Below are 16,289 nucleotides of genomic sequence, written 5' to 3'. Positions count from 1 at the left end.
ACAGAACCAGTTGGGAGAAGGAAGGAGGCATCGGCAGGGCCTAGGATACCCACCAATCCAGACATCCCACAGTGGGGCTATGGACAGACACCCTGTGATAGGGTACAGTTAAAGGACATCTCCTCATGACTATTTCTCCTTTGCAATTAAATTCACGCACATTGGGTCAGCAGTGCCCTGCCAGTAGAGAGAGTACCAGAGTCAGCCAACAGTAAAAGAGAACTAGGTGGCCACTTGGGTTGGCTTCTGAATCCATTGCTGAAGGGGGGCCACTGAACCATGGGCAGGTAGCCACAAGGGCAATCCCAGATGAGCTCCCAAATTGGTAACTGCCCAAGGGGTCCACATGGCCCACTGCGTAGACAGAGCTGATTCATCAAGGCAGAGGAATCGCAATAGAGAAAGAGTAATTCTTGCAGAGCCAGCTGCGCGGGAGACCGGAGTTTTATTATTACTCAAATCAGTCTCTGATGTTGTGCTTTTTTTTTCATGTTTTTTTTTTGGCTACATAAATATTTTCTTTTGAGAAGTGTCTGTTTATGTCTTTTGCCCACTTTTTAATGGGTTTTTTTTCTTGTAAAGTTGTTTAAGTTACTTGTAGATTCTGGATATTAGACCTTTATCAGATGGATAGATTGCAAAAATTTTCTCCCAATTTTTAGGCTGCCTGTTCACTTCAAAGACAGTTTCTTTTGCTGTGCAGAAGCTCTTTAGCTTAATTAGATCTCAGTTGTTAATTTTTACTTTTGTTGCAATTGCTTTTGGCATTTCCTCATGAAATCTTTCCCTGTGCCTATGGTTTGAATGGTAGTGCCTAAATTTTCTTCTAGAGTTTTTATGGTTTTGAATTTTACATTTAAGCTTTTAATATATCTAAATTTTTTATAAGGTGTGAGGAAGGGGTCCAGTTTTAATTCTCTGCATATGGTTAGCCAGTTCTCCAAGTACCAGTTATTAAATAGGGAATCCTTTACCCATTGCTTGTTTTTGTCAGATTTGTCAAAGATCAGATGTTTGTAGGCGTGTGGTCTTATTTCTGAGTTCTCTATTCCATTCCAGTGGGCTATGTGCTGGTATTTGTATCAGCACCATGCTGTTTTGGTTACTGTAGCCTTGTAGTATAATTTAAAGTCAGGTAACATGATGCCTCCAGCTTTGTTCTTTTGGCTTAGGATTGTCTTGGCTATTTGGGCTCTTTTTTGGTTCCTTATTAATTTTAAAATAGTTTTTTCTAATTCAATGAAGAATGTCAATTGTACTTTAATGGGAATAGCATTAAATCTATAAATTACTTTGGGCAGTATGGTCATTTCACAATATTGATTCTTCCTATCTATGAGCATGAAATGTTTTTCCATTTGTTTTTGTCCTCTCTGATTTCCTTGAGCAGTGGTTTATAGTTCTCCTTGAAGAGGTCCTTCACATTCCTTGTTAGCTATATTCCTAGGTATTTTATTCTCTTTTTAGCAATTGTAAATTGGAGTTCATCCATGATTTGGCTCTCTGCTTGTCTGTTGTTGGTGTATAGGAATGCTTGTGATTTTTGCACATTGATTTTGTATCCTCAGGCTTTGCTGAAGTGGCTTACCAGCATAAGAAGCTTTTGGGCTGAGACAATGGGGTTTTCTAGATATAGGATCATGTCATCTGCAAATAGAGACAGTTTGACTTCCTCTTCTCCTAATTGAATACCCTTTATTTCTGTCTCTTGTCTGATTGCCCTGCCAGAACTGCCAATACTATGTTGAATAGGAGTGGTGAGAGAGGGAGAGGGCATTCTTGTCTTGTGCCAGTTTTCAAGGGGAATGCGTCCAGCCTTTGCGCATTCAGTATGATATTGGCTGTAGGTTAGTCATAAATGGCTCTTATTATTTTTAGATATGTTTCATTAATACCTAGTTTATTGAGAGTTTTTAACATGAATGGATATTGAATTTTATTGGAGGCTTTGCCTGTGTCTGTTGAGATAATCATGTGGTTTTTGTCTTTAGTTCTGTTTATGTGATTAATTACATTTACTGATTTGCATATGTTGAACGAACCTTGCATCCTGGTGATGAAGCCAGGTTGGTCTTGGTGAATAACCTTTTTGATTTGCTGCTGGACTCAGTTTGCCAGTATTTTATTGAGGATTTTTGCAACAATGTTCATCTGGGATATTGGCCTGGTTTTCTTTTTTTGTTGTATCTCTGCCAGGTTTTGGTATCAGGATGATGCTGGCCTCATAAAATGAGTTAGGGAAGAATCTCTCGTTTTCAATTGTTTGTAATCATTTCAGAAGAAATGGTACCAGCTCCTCTTTGTACACCTGGTAGAATTCAGCTGCAAATCTGTCTGGTCCTGAGCTTTTTTCTGTTAGTAAGCTATTTATTACTGCCTAAATTTCAGAACTTTTTATTATTCTATTCAGGGATTCAACTTCTTCCTGGTTCAGTCTTGGCAGGGTGTATGTATCCAGGAATTTATCCATTTCCACTAGATTTTCTAGTTGTTGTGCATAGAGGTGTCTATAGTATTCTCTGATGGTTGTTAGTATTTCTGTGAGGTCACTGGTGACATCCCCTTTATCATTTTTATTGTGTTTATTTGATTTTTTCTTTTTTCTCATTTATTAGTTTAACTAATGGTCTATTTTATTAATTTAAAAAAAATCAGCTCCTTGATTTGTTGACTTTTTGAAGGGTTTTTCTTGTCTCTGTCTCCTTCAGTTCTACTCTGATCTTGGTTATTTCTTGTCTTCTGCTAGTTTTAGTGTTTGTTTGCTCTTGGTTTTCTAGTTCTTTTAGTTATGATGTTAGGATTTCAATTTAAGATCTTTCTAGCGTGTTGAAATGGGCATTTAGTGCTATAAATTTTCCTCTTAACACAGCTGCATCTCAGTTTCTGGTACACTGACTCTTTGTTCTCACTGGTTTCAAAGAACTTCTTGATTTTTGTCTTAATTTCATTGTTTACCCTGGAGTCATTCAGAAGCAGTTTGTTCAGTTTACATGTGGTCGTGTAGTTTTGAGTGAATTTCTTATTCTTGAGTTTTAATTTGATCGTACTGTGGTCTGAGAGACTGTTAAGATTTTAGTACTTTTGCATTTGATGAGGACTGTTTCATTTTCAATTATGTGATCAATTTTAGAATAAGTGCCATGTGGCACCAAGAAAATGTATATTCTGTTGTTTTTGGATGGAGACTCCAAAAGATCTCTATCAGGTCCACTTGATCAGGTCCACTGATCCAGAGCTGAGTTCAAGACCTGAATATCTTTGTTAATTTTCTGTATCAATGATCTCTCTAATATTAAGAGTGGGGTGTTAAAGTCTCCCACTATTATTGTGTAGGAGTATAAGTCTCTTTGTGGGCCTCTAAGAACTTGTTTTATGAATCTGGGTACTCCTGTATTGGGTCCATATACATTTAGTATAGTTAGCTCTTCTTGTTAAATTGAATCCTTTACCATTATGTAATGCACTTCTTTGTCTTTTTTCTTTTTTTTTTTTTTTTTTTTTTTTTTTGAGATGGAGTCTCGCTCTGTTGCCCAGGCTGGAGTGCAGTGGTGTGATCTCGGCTCACTGCAAGCTCCCCCTCCCAGGTTCATGCCATTCTTCTGCCTCAGCCTCCCAAGTAGCTGGGACTACAGGCACCCACCACCACGCCTGGTTAATTTTTTTGTATTTTTAGTAGAGATGGGGTTTCACCACATTAGCCAGAATGGTCTTGATCTCCTGACCCCATGATCCACCCACCTCAGCCTCCCAAAGTGCTGGGATTACAGGCATGAGCCAAAACACCTGGCCTGTCTTTTTTTATCTTTGTTAATTTAAAGTCTATTTTTTTTTAGAAATGAGGATTGCAACTCCTGTATTTTTCTGCTTTCCATCTGCTTGGTAGATTTTCCTCTATCTCCTTATTTTGAGCCTATGTATTTCTTTGCATGTGGGATGGATCTCTTGAGTACAGCACACAGATGAGTCTTGACTCTTTATCCAGCTTGCCATTCTGTGTCTTTTAATTGGGGCATTTAGCCCATTTACATTTTTGGTTAATGCTGTTATGTGTGAATTTGATGCTGTCATCATGATGTTAACCGGTTATTTTGCAGACTTGTTGATGTAGTTGGTTCATAGTATCATTGGTCTGTGTACTTCAGTGTGTTTTTCTAGTGGCTGATAATGATTTTTCTTTTCCATATTTAGTACTTCCCTCATGAACTCTTGCAAGGCAGGCCTGGTGGTGACAAATTCCTTCAGCATTTGCTTATATGAAATGGATTTTACTTCTCCTTCACTTATGAACTTAGTTTGGCCAGATATAAAATTCTGGGTTGGAAATTATTTTCCTCAAGGATGTTGAATATGGACCCCCAATGTCTTCTGGCTTGTAGGATTTCTGCTGAGAGGTCTGCTGTTATTCTGATAGGCTTCCCTTTGCAGATGGCCTGGCCTTTCTCTCTGGCTGCCCTGAACATTTATTCCTTCATTTTGATCTCAGAGAATCTGATGATTATGTGTCTTACGGTTGATCTTCTCATGGAGTAAATTACTGGGGTTCTCTAGACTTCCTGAATTTGAAACTTGGACCTACTTGCTAGGTTGGAGAAGTTCTCCTGGATGATACCTTGAAGTGTGTTTTCCAATTGGGTTTAATTCTCCCTATCTCTTTCAGGTATCCCAATCAGTCATAGGTTCAGTCTTTTTACATAATCCCATAAACTTGTCTGCCTGTCTTATTTCAGCAAGATAGTCTTCAAACTCTGAAATTCTTTCCTCTGCTTGGTTCAGCTATTGAGACTTGTGGTTGCATTGTGAAGTTCTCATGTTGTGTTTTTCAGCTCCATAAGGTCATATGTGTCCCTCTCTAAGCTGGTTATTCTGGTTAACAGTTCCTGTAATGTTTTATCATTGGTTCTTAGCTTCCTTGCATTGAGTTAGAGTATGCTTCTTTAGCTCAGTGAAGTTTGTTACTACCCACCTTCTGAAGCCTTCTTCTGACAGTTTATACATCTCAGCCCCAGTCTTGCACCCTTGCTAGTGAGGTATTGTGATCATTTAGAGGAGAAGAGGCACTCTGGCTTTTTGAGTTTTCAGCATTTTTTCATTGATTATTTCTCCTCTTCCTCAGTTTATCTAGCTTTGACCTTTGAGTCTGCTGGCCTCGGGTGGGGTTTTGTGGGAACTTTTTCTTGATGCTGTTGTTGTTGTTGTTGCTTACTGTTTTTGTTTTTTCCTTTAATGATCAAACCCCTCTTCCATAGGGCCATTGTGGTTTGTTGGGGGTTCACCCCAGACCCTATTTGCCTGGGTCCCTCCCACGCCTGTAGAGGTCACCAGGGGAGGCTCCGGAATAGCAAAGATGGCTGCCTGCTCCTTCCTCTGAGAGCTGTGTCCCAGAGGGGCACCAACTTGTTGCCAGTGGGAACATTCCTGTATAAGGAATGTTGTGGGGGGATCTCACCCAGTTAGGAGGCACAGGATCAGGGACCCATTTAACAAAGCACTCTGGCTGCCCCTTGGCAGATGGGGTGCACTGCACTGGGGTAAATCCAAATCCCACTTGTCCGGACTGCCAGGATTCCTCAGAGCCAGGAGGGGAAAAGACTAAGTCGGCTGATCCACAGAGACTGGCCAGCCGGCCCCCACTCCCAGGGGCTCTCTGTCAGGGAAATCAGAGTTCTGTCCATAAACCCCTGGCTGGAGTTGCTGAAATTCCAGCAGGGTGGACCCAACTGATGAAGAGAGATGGGTCTTGTTCCAGCCTAAAGAAGCAGTCTGGCCACAGTCTGCCACAGCCACTATGCTGCACTTTGGAGAATTACTCCTGGGTCCAAACCTCCCAGACCCCCAAGTACCAGCAGGGAAAAATGGCAGACTGGAGCTGCAGTGATGGCTGCTGCCTCAGTCCCTGGGAGCTCCATCGTCTTAGGCAGCAGGCACCCACAGTCATGGTGGCCACCCTTCCCCCTGGGAACTCTGGAGTCTTAGGCAGTCTCCAGCTGGGCAGCCACTGAGAATCTGCACAGCTTTGTGCTTGGGACCCAAGGCCCTTGTGGTGTGGGCTCACCAGGGGATCTCCTCATCTGTGAGTTACACAGATCTGTGGAAAAAGCGTGGTTTTCCAGGTGGGGTAGCACAATCACTCACTGCACATCTTTACCTATGTAACAAACCTACACATCCTGCGCATATACCCTGAAACTTAAAATAAAATAAATAAAACAAAATAAAATAAAAATACTCCAGAGCATTCTGGGATTTTTTTTAAAAAACAACGTCTACCCTCTGGAAAAACTACTTAACCAACACATAACTTCTGGGAGATTTTATCAGAGACTAACTGATCTGGGGGAAGGGAGATACCCAGCTCCAGCTTGCTCTAGCCCGCCCCATGGGACTGAGGGCTGGGACACATCAACACCCTGAAAACAAAATCACATGATCATATCAATAAATGTACAAAGAGTATTTGACAATATCCGATACCTGTTTGTGATAAATACTCTCAGCAAACTACTAATGAGGCGAACTTCCTCAACTTGATAAAGAACACCTATGAAAACCTACAGCTAACATCCTCTTGATGAGAAACTAGAAGCTTTTCTGCCAACATCAGGAGAAAGACAAGGATGTTCCTTCTCACCACTGCTTTTCAACATCATACTGGAAGTCCTAACTTATGCAATAAGACAAAGAAAGGAAATAAAATATATTCAGATTGAGAAGAAAGTAATTAAATTGTCTTTGTGCATAGATGACATAACTGTCTATGCAAAAAATTTGAATAAGTCAGTAAAAAAAACTCCTGGGACTCATAACCTATTATAGTAATGTTGCAGGATACAAGGTTAACATGCAAAAGTCAATCACTCTTCTGCATACCAACCGTGAAATGGAATTTGAGATTAAAACCCCATACCATTTACTTTAGCACCCCCAAAAATAAAATACTTAGGTATAAACCTAACAAAATAAGTACAAGATTTACAAACTTGGAATGAATAAAACTGCAAAACTCTGATGAAATTAAATAGCTAAAGAAATTGAAAGATATTCCATGTCCATGCATAAGATGACCCAATATTGTCAAGATGTCAGTTCTTCTCAAGTTGATCTATAGATTCACAGCAATCTCAACTAAAATCTCAGCAAGTAATTTTGTGGATATTGACAAACTGATTCTAAAGTTTATATGAAGAGGCAAAACTTCCAAAATACCCAACCTAGTATTGAAGAAGAAGAACAAAGATGGAGGACTGATACTATTCAACTTCAAGACTTACTATAAAGCTACAGAAATCAAGGTGGTATGGTATTGATAAAAGAACAAATAAATAGATAAACGGAGCCAAAAAGAGTCCAGAAACAGGCCTAAGTAAATATAGTCAACTGATCTTTGACAAAAAGACAAAGGCATTACAATAAACAAAAGATAGCCCTTTCAAAAAATAGTGCTACAACTGGACAACTACATGTAAAAATCATTCTAGACACAGACATTACACCATTCACAAAAATTACCTCAAAATGAAACAGACTTAAATGTAAAATGCAAAACTATAACAATCCTAGAAGATAACATAGGAGAAAATCTAGCTGACCCTGCATTTGATGATGATATTTTAGATATAATGCCAAAGGCATGATCCATGAAACAAAACATTTGATAAGCTGTACTTCATTATAATTAAACATTTCTGCTCTGTGAAACACACTGTCAAGAGAATGAAAAGACAAGCCACAGAACTGAAAGAAAATATTTTGCGAAAGATACATCTGACAGGCCAGGCGTGATGGCTCACTCCTGTAATCCCAGTACTTTGGGAGGCCTAGGAGTTCAAGACCAGCCTGGGTAACATAGCAAGACTTCGTCTCTATAAAATACATATATATCTGACAGAGGACTCTTATCCAAAATATACCAAAATCATTCAAATCTCAACAATAGGAAAACAAGCAACACCATTTAAAAGTAGGCCAAAGAGGATCCAGGTGTGGTGGCTCATGCCTATAATCCCAGCACTATGGGAGGCCAAGGTGGGTGGATCTCATGAGCCCAAGAGTTTGAGATCAGCCTGGGCAACATGGCAAAACCTAATCTCTATAAAAAACATACACAAAATTAGCCAGGCATGGTGGCTCATGCCTGGGGTCCCAACTACCCAGGAGGCTGAGGTGGGAGAATCACTTGAGCCCAGGGAGCAGAGGTTGCAGTGAGCCATTGGGCCACTGAACTCCAGCCTAGGAGATGGAGTGAGACCATGTCTCAAAAAAAAAAATGGGTCAAAGACTTTAACAGACATCTCATCAAACAAGATATACAGATATAGCAAATAGGCGTATGAAGACATGCTCTACATCATATGTCATCAGCGAAATGGAAATCAAAACAATGAAGTAACACTACATGCCTATTAGAATGGCAAAAATCTGGAATACTGATACCACAAAATGCTGGTGAGGATGTGGACCAACAGGAACTCTCATTCATTGTTGGTGGGAATACAAAATGGTACAGCCATTTTGGAAGACAATTTGGTGATTTCTTACAAAAGTAAACATTCTCTTACTATGTAAATCATCAGTAGTACTCTTTGATATTTACCCGAAGGAGTTAAAAACTTATGTCCACGCAAAAATCTGCGCAATGATGTTTATAGCAGATTTATTCACAATTGCCAAAGCTTGGAAGCCACTTAGATGGCCTTCAGTAGCTGAATGGATAAGTAAACCATGGTGCATCCAGACAATGGAATATTATTCAGCACTAAAAAGAAGCTGTCAACCCAGGAAAAGACATGGAGGAAGCTAAGTCCATATTACTAAGTGAAAGAAGCCAATCTGAAAATGCCACATACTGTGTGATTCCAACCTTATGACATTCTGAAAAAGGAAAATCTAAAAATCTATGGAGACAGAAAGATCAGTGGTTGTCAAGAATTGGAGGGAGAAAGGGATGAATAGGTGGGACACAGAGGATTTTAAGGGCAGTGAGACTACTCTGTACACTAGAATGATGGATACGTACCATTATATATTTGTTCAAATGTATAGAATCTATAACAGCAAGAGTGAGCCCTACTGTAAACTATGGACTTTGGGTGATATTGATGAGTGAGTGTAGGCCCATCAGTTGCAAGAAATGTACCACCCTGGTAAGGGATGTTGATGTAGGGAGGGAAAAATCTTTTTCCTCTACTTGCCTAGGTTCTCACCTGGAGGCCTGCAAATTAGGCTGATAATAAAAATAAATAAATAAACAGATTAACAAGAGAAAAAAACAAGAGTTTATTAACACCTGCAGCATACATATAGGTGGGAGAAACTCAGTGGTGAGTAAAATTTCATCTTAACAAAAGAGTAATAACTTTGTAGAGAAATGACAACACAAAAGAAAAGGTTTTAGGCTTCCAAGGGAGACAAACTGTGGGAAAGTAAATCTATGGAAGGAAATTAATGGATGATAAGTGTTATTTCATAAAGCTTGTTTGTGTAGACTCCTTTTGTAGTCATGTCATCTCCGGTGATAAATTTGTTATTCCTTTCCTGGTACAGAAATTGTAGTTGGAGGGGGAACACCTTCAGAGGGAAATTTTTGTTCTATTTTCAGGCAAATAGGGGGAGGGCAAAGAGCTCATCCTGTATGTGCTTTTTCTTAATCATTTTCAGTTTGAAAAGATCTTTATGCCAGCTTGCCATATTTTGGTGCTTGTACTCTGAACCCCTTTGTTGATAATGTGGGAAATTATGCATGTTTGAGGGCAGAGCACATATGGGAAGTCACTGAACCTTCCACTCAATTTTGCTGTGAACATAAAACTGCTATGAAAAAATAAAACCTATTTAAAAAAGCTAAAGAGTAAAAAATACAGTTTCTGGAAGTATAAAAACTGAATAAATGAATCTGAAGAAAAACCATTCTGAAAAGTATTATGATAATCAAAATATCACATTAATAATGTATTATGATTTTTGTATTATATAAAATTATGACACCAAAAATATTTTGTAAGTTTATGTATCACCTTTACACATATTACATTGTATAAATAATAAAGTATTTTAAAGAAAGAAACTTTATATTTTAGTAGTTTTAACTACACTTTTTTCTGACATTTTGAACACAGGTATCTACATTTTCATTTTGCATTGCAAATTATATAGCTGTCCTGGGCACATGTTTCCTTTCTATATGCTTCAGTGATGTCACTCACCACTTTTGTTTACCTTATTGACTTTGAGGAAGGAGGCCAAATAACCTATAGTGTCTCCAAAGTAACTGAGTTTAACTTTTTCCATTTTAACTCTAGGACTTTATTTGAGATTATCAGAAGACAAGTTTCCCACTGATCCCCCTAACGCCCATTGGACTATTTGAAGCAAATTTTTGATATTATATCATTTTATACATATACATGTTACCACGTATTTCTAAAATACAACATACTCAGTGTGCTATTAGTGTATTTAGTATGTCCATCCAAAAGCAAGACTGAACAAGAAAGTGATAAGCACTAGATAGATACAGCTTGATTTAAGTGTTGGTAAGCTGGAAGAGGACGGGGGATTAAGCAGCAGTGGCACAAACCTCTATTGAAAGTAACATGCCCTTCCCCAGTAAGGATGCAAGTTATGGAATGAATAGGCCCAACCAACCACAGCCATGTAGAATAAAAGGATTTGTAATAAAAGAAGCAGAAAAACCCTTTGTCTCTGAGCAGGAACATTCTCACATAAAACAAAGAAGTGCTGCTGTTTCTGTCGCAGAGCATTAGTTTTTCATAGATAATATTATAGGCATATTTCTAAGATAAGAAAATGCTTTAGCTTTCTGCTATTTATTAAGTGAAAAGCAAAGCCACGAATATCTTTTTGCACATAAATAATTCTGAATTTTTTAGATATTCTTAATAAAAATGAGGGCTTGAATTTAAAGAGTCGCACAATTTCATTAAGCGCCAGTTGATGGATGCCGCTTCTCCTACAGGGTTTTCTTTCCTTTTCTTTTCTGTTAGGAAGCCTCTTTACTCGTGCTAGGCTAAATAATAAAAATACAAGACTAAATTGCTTAATTTGAATTTCTGGGTTTTAGTGCTACCTATTCCATTTTGTTAGCAAGACGTCTTCCCATTAGTAGAATTCATAGTAGAAATTGGTAAATTATTCATCTTGTTTTTGCTGTTGTATTTAAAAAAAAGGAGAGATCCTACAGGGCAGAGATTTTCAACAGATTACTGAGTTTCTGAATTGTTCGCAGAATTAAACGAGGAGTGTTTGAAAAGTAATACATAAGTCAATATGTTAAAAAGAAATATTTTAGTTACTGATTACAGCTAGCTTCATGAGAACTCCTCCCAAAAGCAATTAGTCTTTGAATTGATTCCAAATGCCTTCATTTCCACTTAAAATTGCCAAAAACAAAAACAAAAAACAAAAACAATGTGCTGCCAGCTTTTCCAGCAGTGTTTAAACAATTAATTTGCAATATTGATCTGAATGCAAATGAAGTAGAAGACAAAGAGTGTCTGTTAGTTTCCATTTAATATGCATTTTTTTAAATGACACCATTTTAGGTGTCAAATAATCTTGACTCTATAATATTAAGGAAGGCCCTTTTAGCGCTTTTGTTTTATTTTCTTTCTTTTTTAGTTTTTTTTTCTTTCTGGACTGCAGAAGTAGTTGTGTAAAAAATTAGCAATGCAGGCTGGGCACGGTGGCTCACGCTGGCAATCCCTGCACTTTGGGAGGCCAAAGTGGGAGCAAATCATTTGAGGTCAGGATTTCTAGACCAGCCCAGCCAACATGGTGAAACCCCATCTCTACTAAAAATACAAAAATTGGCTGAGCATCGTGGCAGGCACCTGTAGTCCCAGCTACTCAGGAGGCTGAGGCAGGAGAATTGCTTGAACTCAGGAGGCGGAGGTTACAGTGAGCCAAGATCGCGCCACTGCCCTCCAGCCTGGGCAACAGAGCAAGACTCCATCTCAAAAAAATAAAAAAATAAAAGTGACGCATATATTTTATTTAAAATATCTACTGAAATAATCCCATAGAGATTGTACCTTCTTAAAATACAGTCTTTATATTTGCCCTTTTCAATAAGATGATGCAAATATAGAACAGAAAAAGGGACTGAGGATGACATACCTCGGTCCAAAGGTATGTCCACAAAACAGAGCTTAAAATTAAAATGAATACTTTTTCACATAGCCTAAAAATATTCCATGGTTCAAGCTACAACTAGATATAGAATAAGAAATGTTTATTTTGAAATCCTGTTTTCCATATCCCCTATTAAAAAAACATTTATTATGGAAAATGTGTGATTTGTACAATGGTAGAGGGAACAGTACAATGAACTTCATGGACATAATGAACAGTATAATGAACTTCAGCAGTCATCACCATGTGAGCAATACCATTTCATCTATATTCCCCCCACTCATCACACCCCTATTGGACCACTTGAACCAAATTTTTGACGTCATATAATTTCATACATGTACATTATAGTACGTATTTCATTTTCTTTTCTTTCTTTTTTTTTAAACAGTACCAAGCACTGTTACCCAGGCTGGAGCGTAGTGGCATGGTCTCTGCTCCGTGCAACCTCCACCCCCCAGGTTCATGCGATTCTCCTGTCTCAGCCTCCTGAGTAGCTGGGACTACAGGCACGTGCCAACAAACTCGGCAATTTTTTTCACCCAGCTAATTTTTGTATTTTTAATAGAGACAGCATTTCGCCATGTTGGCCAGGCTGGTCTCGAACTCCTGGCCTCCACTGATCCACCTGCCTTGTCCTCCCAAGGCCACTGCACCCTGCCTAGTATGTATTTCTAAAAGACAAGAGCTCTTTTAAAAGTACAACCTCAACACAATTACAACACTTTAAAAAAAGATTCCTTATTGTCATATATCTAGTCAGTGTTTAAGTTGCTCTAATTATTATCTCATAAATGTTTTCTAATAGTTGGTTTGTTCAAATTTGGATCTGAATATTTGTTTGAAAGGTCTCAAATCATTTTAAACTTAGAGTTCCTCCTGTATCTTTATTTTTCCTGCAATGCATCTGGGAATGAAATAGAGTCATTTGTTCTGCAGGTTCCCACATTCTGGATTTTGCTGGTTATATCCCCAGTTTTCAGGGATTTGGACTTTTGTTTCCATTTTTACTATAAGCTGGTAGCTAGACCTAGAGGCTTGAACAGCTAATGTTTGCTTTCTTGGCACAAATACATCATAGATGGTTTTGTGTGCTTCCATCAGATGAGTATCTGGTTTTCCACTGAGTGGTGCTAACATTGATAAGCCCATTCCGGTGTTATCAGACTGATCCAACCCCATCAGCTTTGGGCCTAGTATTCATATCAGCCTGTGATGATCATTGCAATAGATCCATTATTTCAAGAGGAAATTGTAATTTTTTAAAGTATGTTTTTAAGAGTCAGGGTGAGGCTGGGCGTGGTAGCTCATGCCTATAATCCCAGCACTTTAGGAGGCCAAGGTGGGCGGATCACCAGGTCAGGAGATCGGGACCATCCTAGCTAACACAGTGAAACCCCATCTCTACTAAAAATATAAAAAATTAGCCAGGCATGGTGGCAGGCGCCTGTAGTCCCAGCTACTCGGGAGGCTGAGGCAGGAGAATGGCGTGAACCCAAGAGGCGGAGCTTGCAGTGAGCCGAGATGGCACCATTGCACTCCAGCCTGGGTGACAGAGTGAGACTCCATCTCAAAAAATAAATAAATAAAATTAAATTAAATTTAAAAATACCCTGATGTGGTGGCAGGCACCTGTAATCCCAGCTACTTGGGAGGCGAGGCAGAATCGCTTGAACTCAAGAGGCAGAGGTTACAGTGAGCCGAGATTGCACCACCGCTCTCCAGCCTGGTGACAGAGCATGACTCTGTCTCAAAAACAAAACAAACAAAAAAAGGGTCAGGGTGAAAGTATGACAAGTAACAAAGCTGTCGTCTTCCTTCAAAGTTTGATCATCACGAGAGCCTTCTCTAGGTAGGTAGGCACATAGCATGGGCCAGGACACTATACAAAAGCTAGCCTTACTATCAGAGTGTATTAGGCCACCCTTGCATTGCTATTAAAAAATACCTGAGACTGGGTAATTTATAAGAAGAGAGGTTTAACTCACTCATGGTTCTGCAGGCTATACAGGAAGCACAGCACTGGCATCTGCCTCTGGGGAGGCTTCAGGAAGCTTACAATTATGATGGAAGGCAAAGGGAGAGCAGGCATGTCACATGGTGAAAGGAGCGAGAGCGCCAGAGAGAGTGTGTGTTTGGGTGTGGGGGCAGGGGGCGCCGCACACTTTCAAATGACCAGATCACATTAGAGCTCACTATCATGAAGACAGCAGCAAGCCATGAGGGATCCATTCCCATGATTCAAACACCTCCCAATCAGGCCCCACATCCAACACTGGGGATTATAACTCAACATGAAATTTGGGTGGAGACAAATATCCAAGCTATATCACAGAGCACGCAAGGATAAGCCAGACGCAAGTCCCAAAGGGAAAACACAGGAAAAGGCAACAGTCAAGGTTTCAGCATACACTGCACTATTTATACTTTAACATTTTACAAATGACATTTGTAGAGAAAAGAACAGGGGAAAAATGCTGAAGTATGCCCATCTTTCCTTCTTTCAGTGTGTTTCTCCACTGTGGCTTGAGACGAGAGGAATGAATCTCTCTCCCACTGACCCTCACCCTGATACTTATTTGAAGACTTTCCACTACCAACTCTGGAGGGATGGAGAGATAGAGAGGAGACCAGGAAGGAGGAGTTGGGAAGAGTGTTTCAAACCAGTAGCTACTGGTACTGAAACCTATCCAATTGTCCCATAGAACTGATGTTTATTGTTTCTTTTTGATAAACATAGAAATTGACCCTCCCAGTCTTGAAACCTGAGAAAGTTGTATTTGTCTTATCTGGGTTCCTTTCTCAGGAAAGCAACCACCAGGACTCCCAGATAGTATTAAGGAACTGAAACTTACCAGATCACCACATGTGGACAATGAGGTATCCCTCACCTGTCACAATTGCCTAAGCAACCACTTGCTTCCTATTGATCAACTCCTCTTCCTTAGTTCTCCTTAATTCTCTTTCCCTGCACATAGTTACATTTTTGTTCTATAAACCCGTTATTTTAGTTAGTTAGGGAGATGGATTTGAGACTGATCTCCCATCTCCTTTCCTCAGCTGTAGCACCCAAATAGAACCTTTTCCCTGACAATCTTCATGTTCTCAGTGATTGGCATTCTATGCAGAGACAGCAGGACCCAGACCCAACCCCTGGTGTTTCGGTAACAAATTTTGATTCTCTAACTGAGACCACGTTGCTTGTGGCTCAGCTGAGTTGTGCTGAGAGTTTTGGAAGCCTTCCTAAGCAGCCTTCTGACCCTATTTTGGCTGAAGGTGGGTATTTCTCTGTCCTTATGGCCCCACCACTGCTGGCCTCAACCACATTCCTGGTTGCCTAAGACAAGCAGCTTTTGAAATTTGACATCTGCATCCAGATAGGTTAGTGTCCTTTATTGGCTCAGATAGCGGGATCTACTCCTCTTAATACTGGAAATTTTAAAGGAATTTCTCTCTACATTTGGGACAAGCCCAACTGACTAAGAAAGAGAAGCACACTGACTGTTTCAGTTTAGAAATGCCAGGGAGCTTGTTTTCTGAGGCAGCAGTTACATTGTGTTTTGGTGATTGTTTCTGTGTGTGTTGATATAGTCATGGGAAATTAGAATTTAATAAGCTGTTACTCTTTTGTAATAATGTTTAGTTCCAGTGTTCTTTGGAACCTGGAGTTTGCTGTTGAATGGGAAAGTGAGATGGAGTTCTGTGTATTCAGGCTTTTATTCTGCTGTTCTAAGCAGAATTGGGTCTGGTTAGTAGGTTCCAGGTGATGTTCTGTGGTGCTGTTTGGCCTCCAGTGTTCTCTGGAATCTGGGAAGGTTTGCCTTTACAAATAAAACTGCCATGGAAATCACTTTACCCAAAATTTTGGTTCACAGCTTTCATTGGATTATCTATCAGGACAAAGTTTGGCCATCTGAAAATGTTCATAGACCAGAGAGTTTGTATTGCTATCTCATGGCTAGAATTCTGAGGTAAAAGCTATTGGTTCCCCTCTCCCTCTCCCCCTCCCCCTCCCCCTCCCTCTCCCTCTCCCCTTTCCACGTCTCCGTCTGATACCGAGCCAAGGCTGGACTGTACTGCAGCCATTTCGGCTCACTGCAACCTCCCTGCCTGATTCTCCTGCCTCAGCTTGCCGAGTGCCT

Source organism: Gorilla gorilla, chromosome 10, assembly GCF_029281585.2.
Source record: "Gorilla gorilla gorilla isolate KB3781 chromosome 10, NHGRI_mGorGor1-v2.1_pri, whole genome shotgun sequence".
NCBI lineage: Eukaryota > Metazoa > Chordata > Mammalia > Primates > Hominidae > Gorilla > Gorilla gorilla.
Note: the sequence above shows the minus strand (reverse complement) of the source record.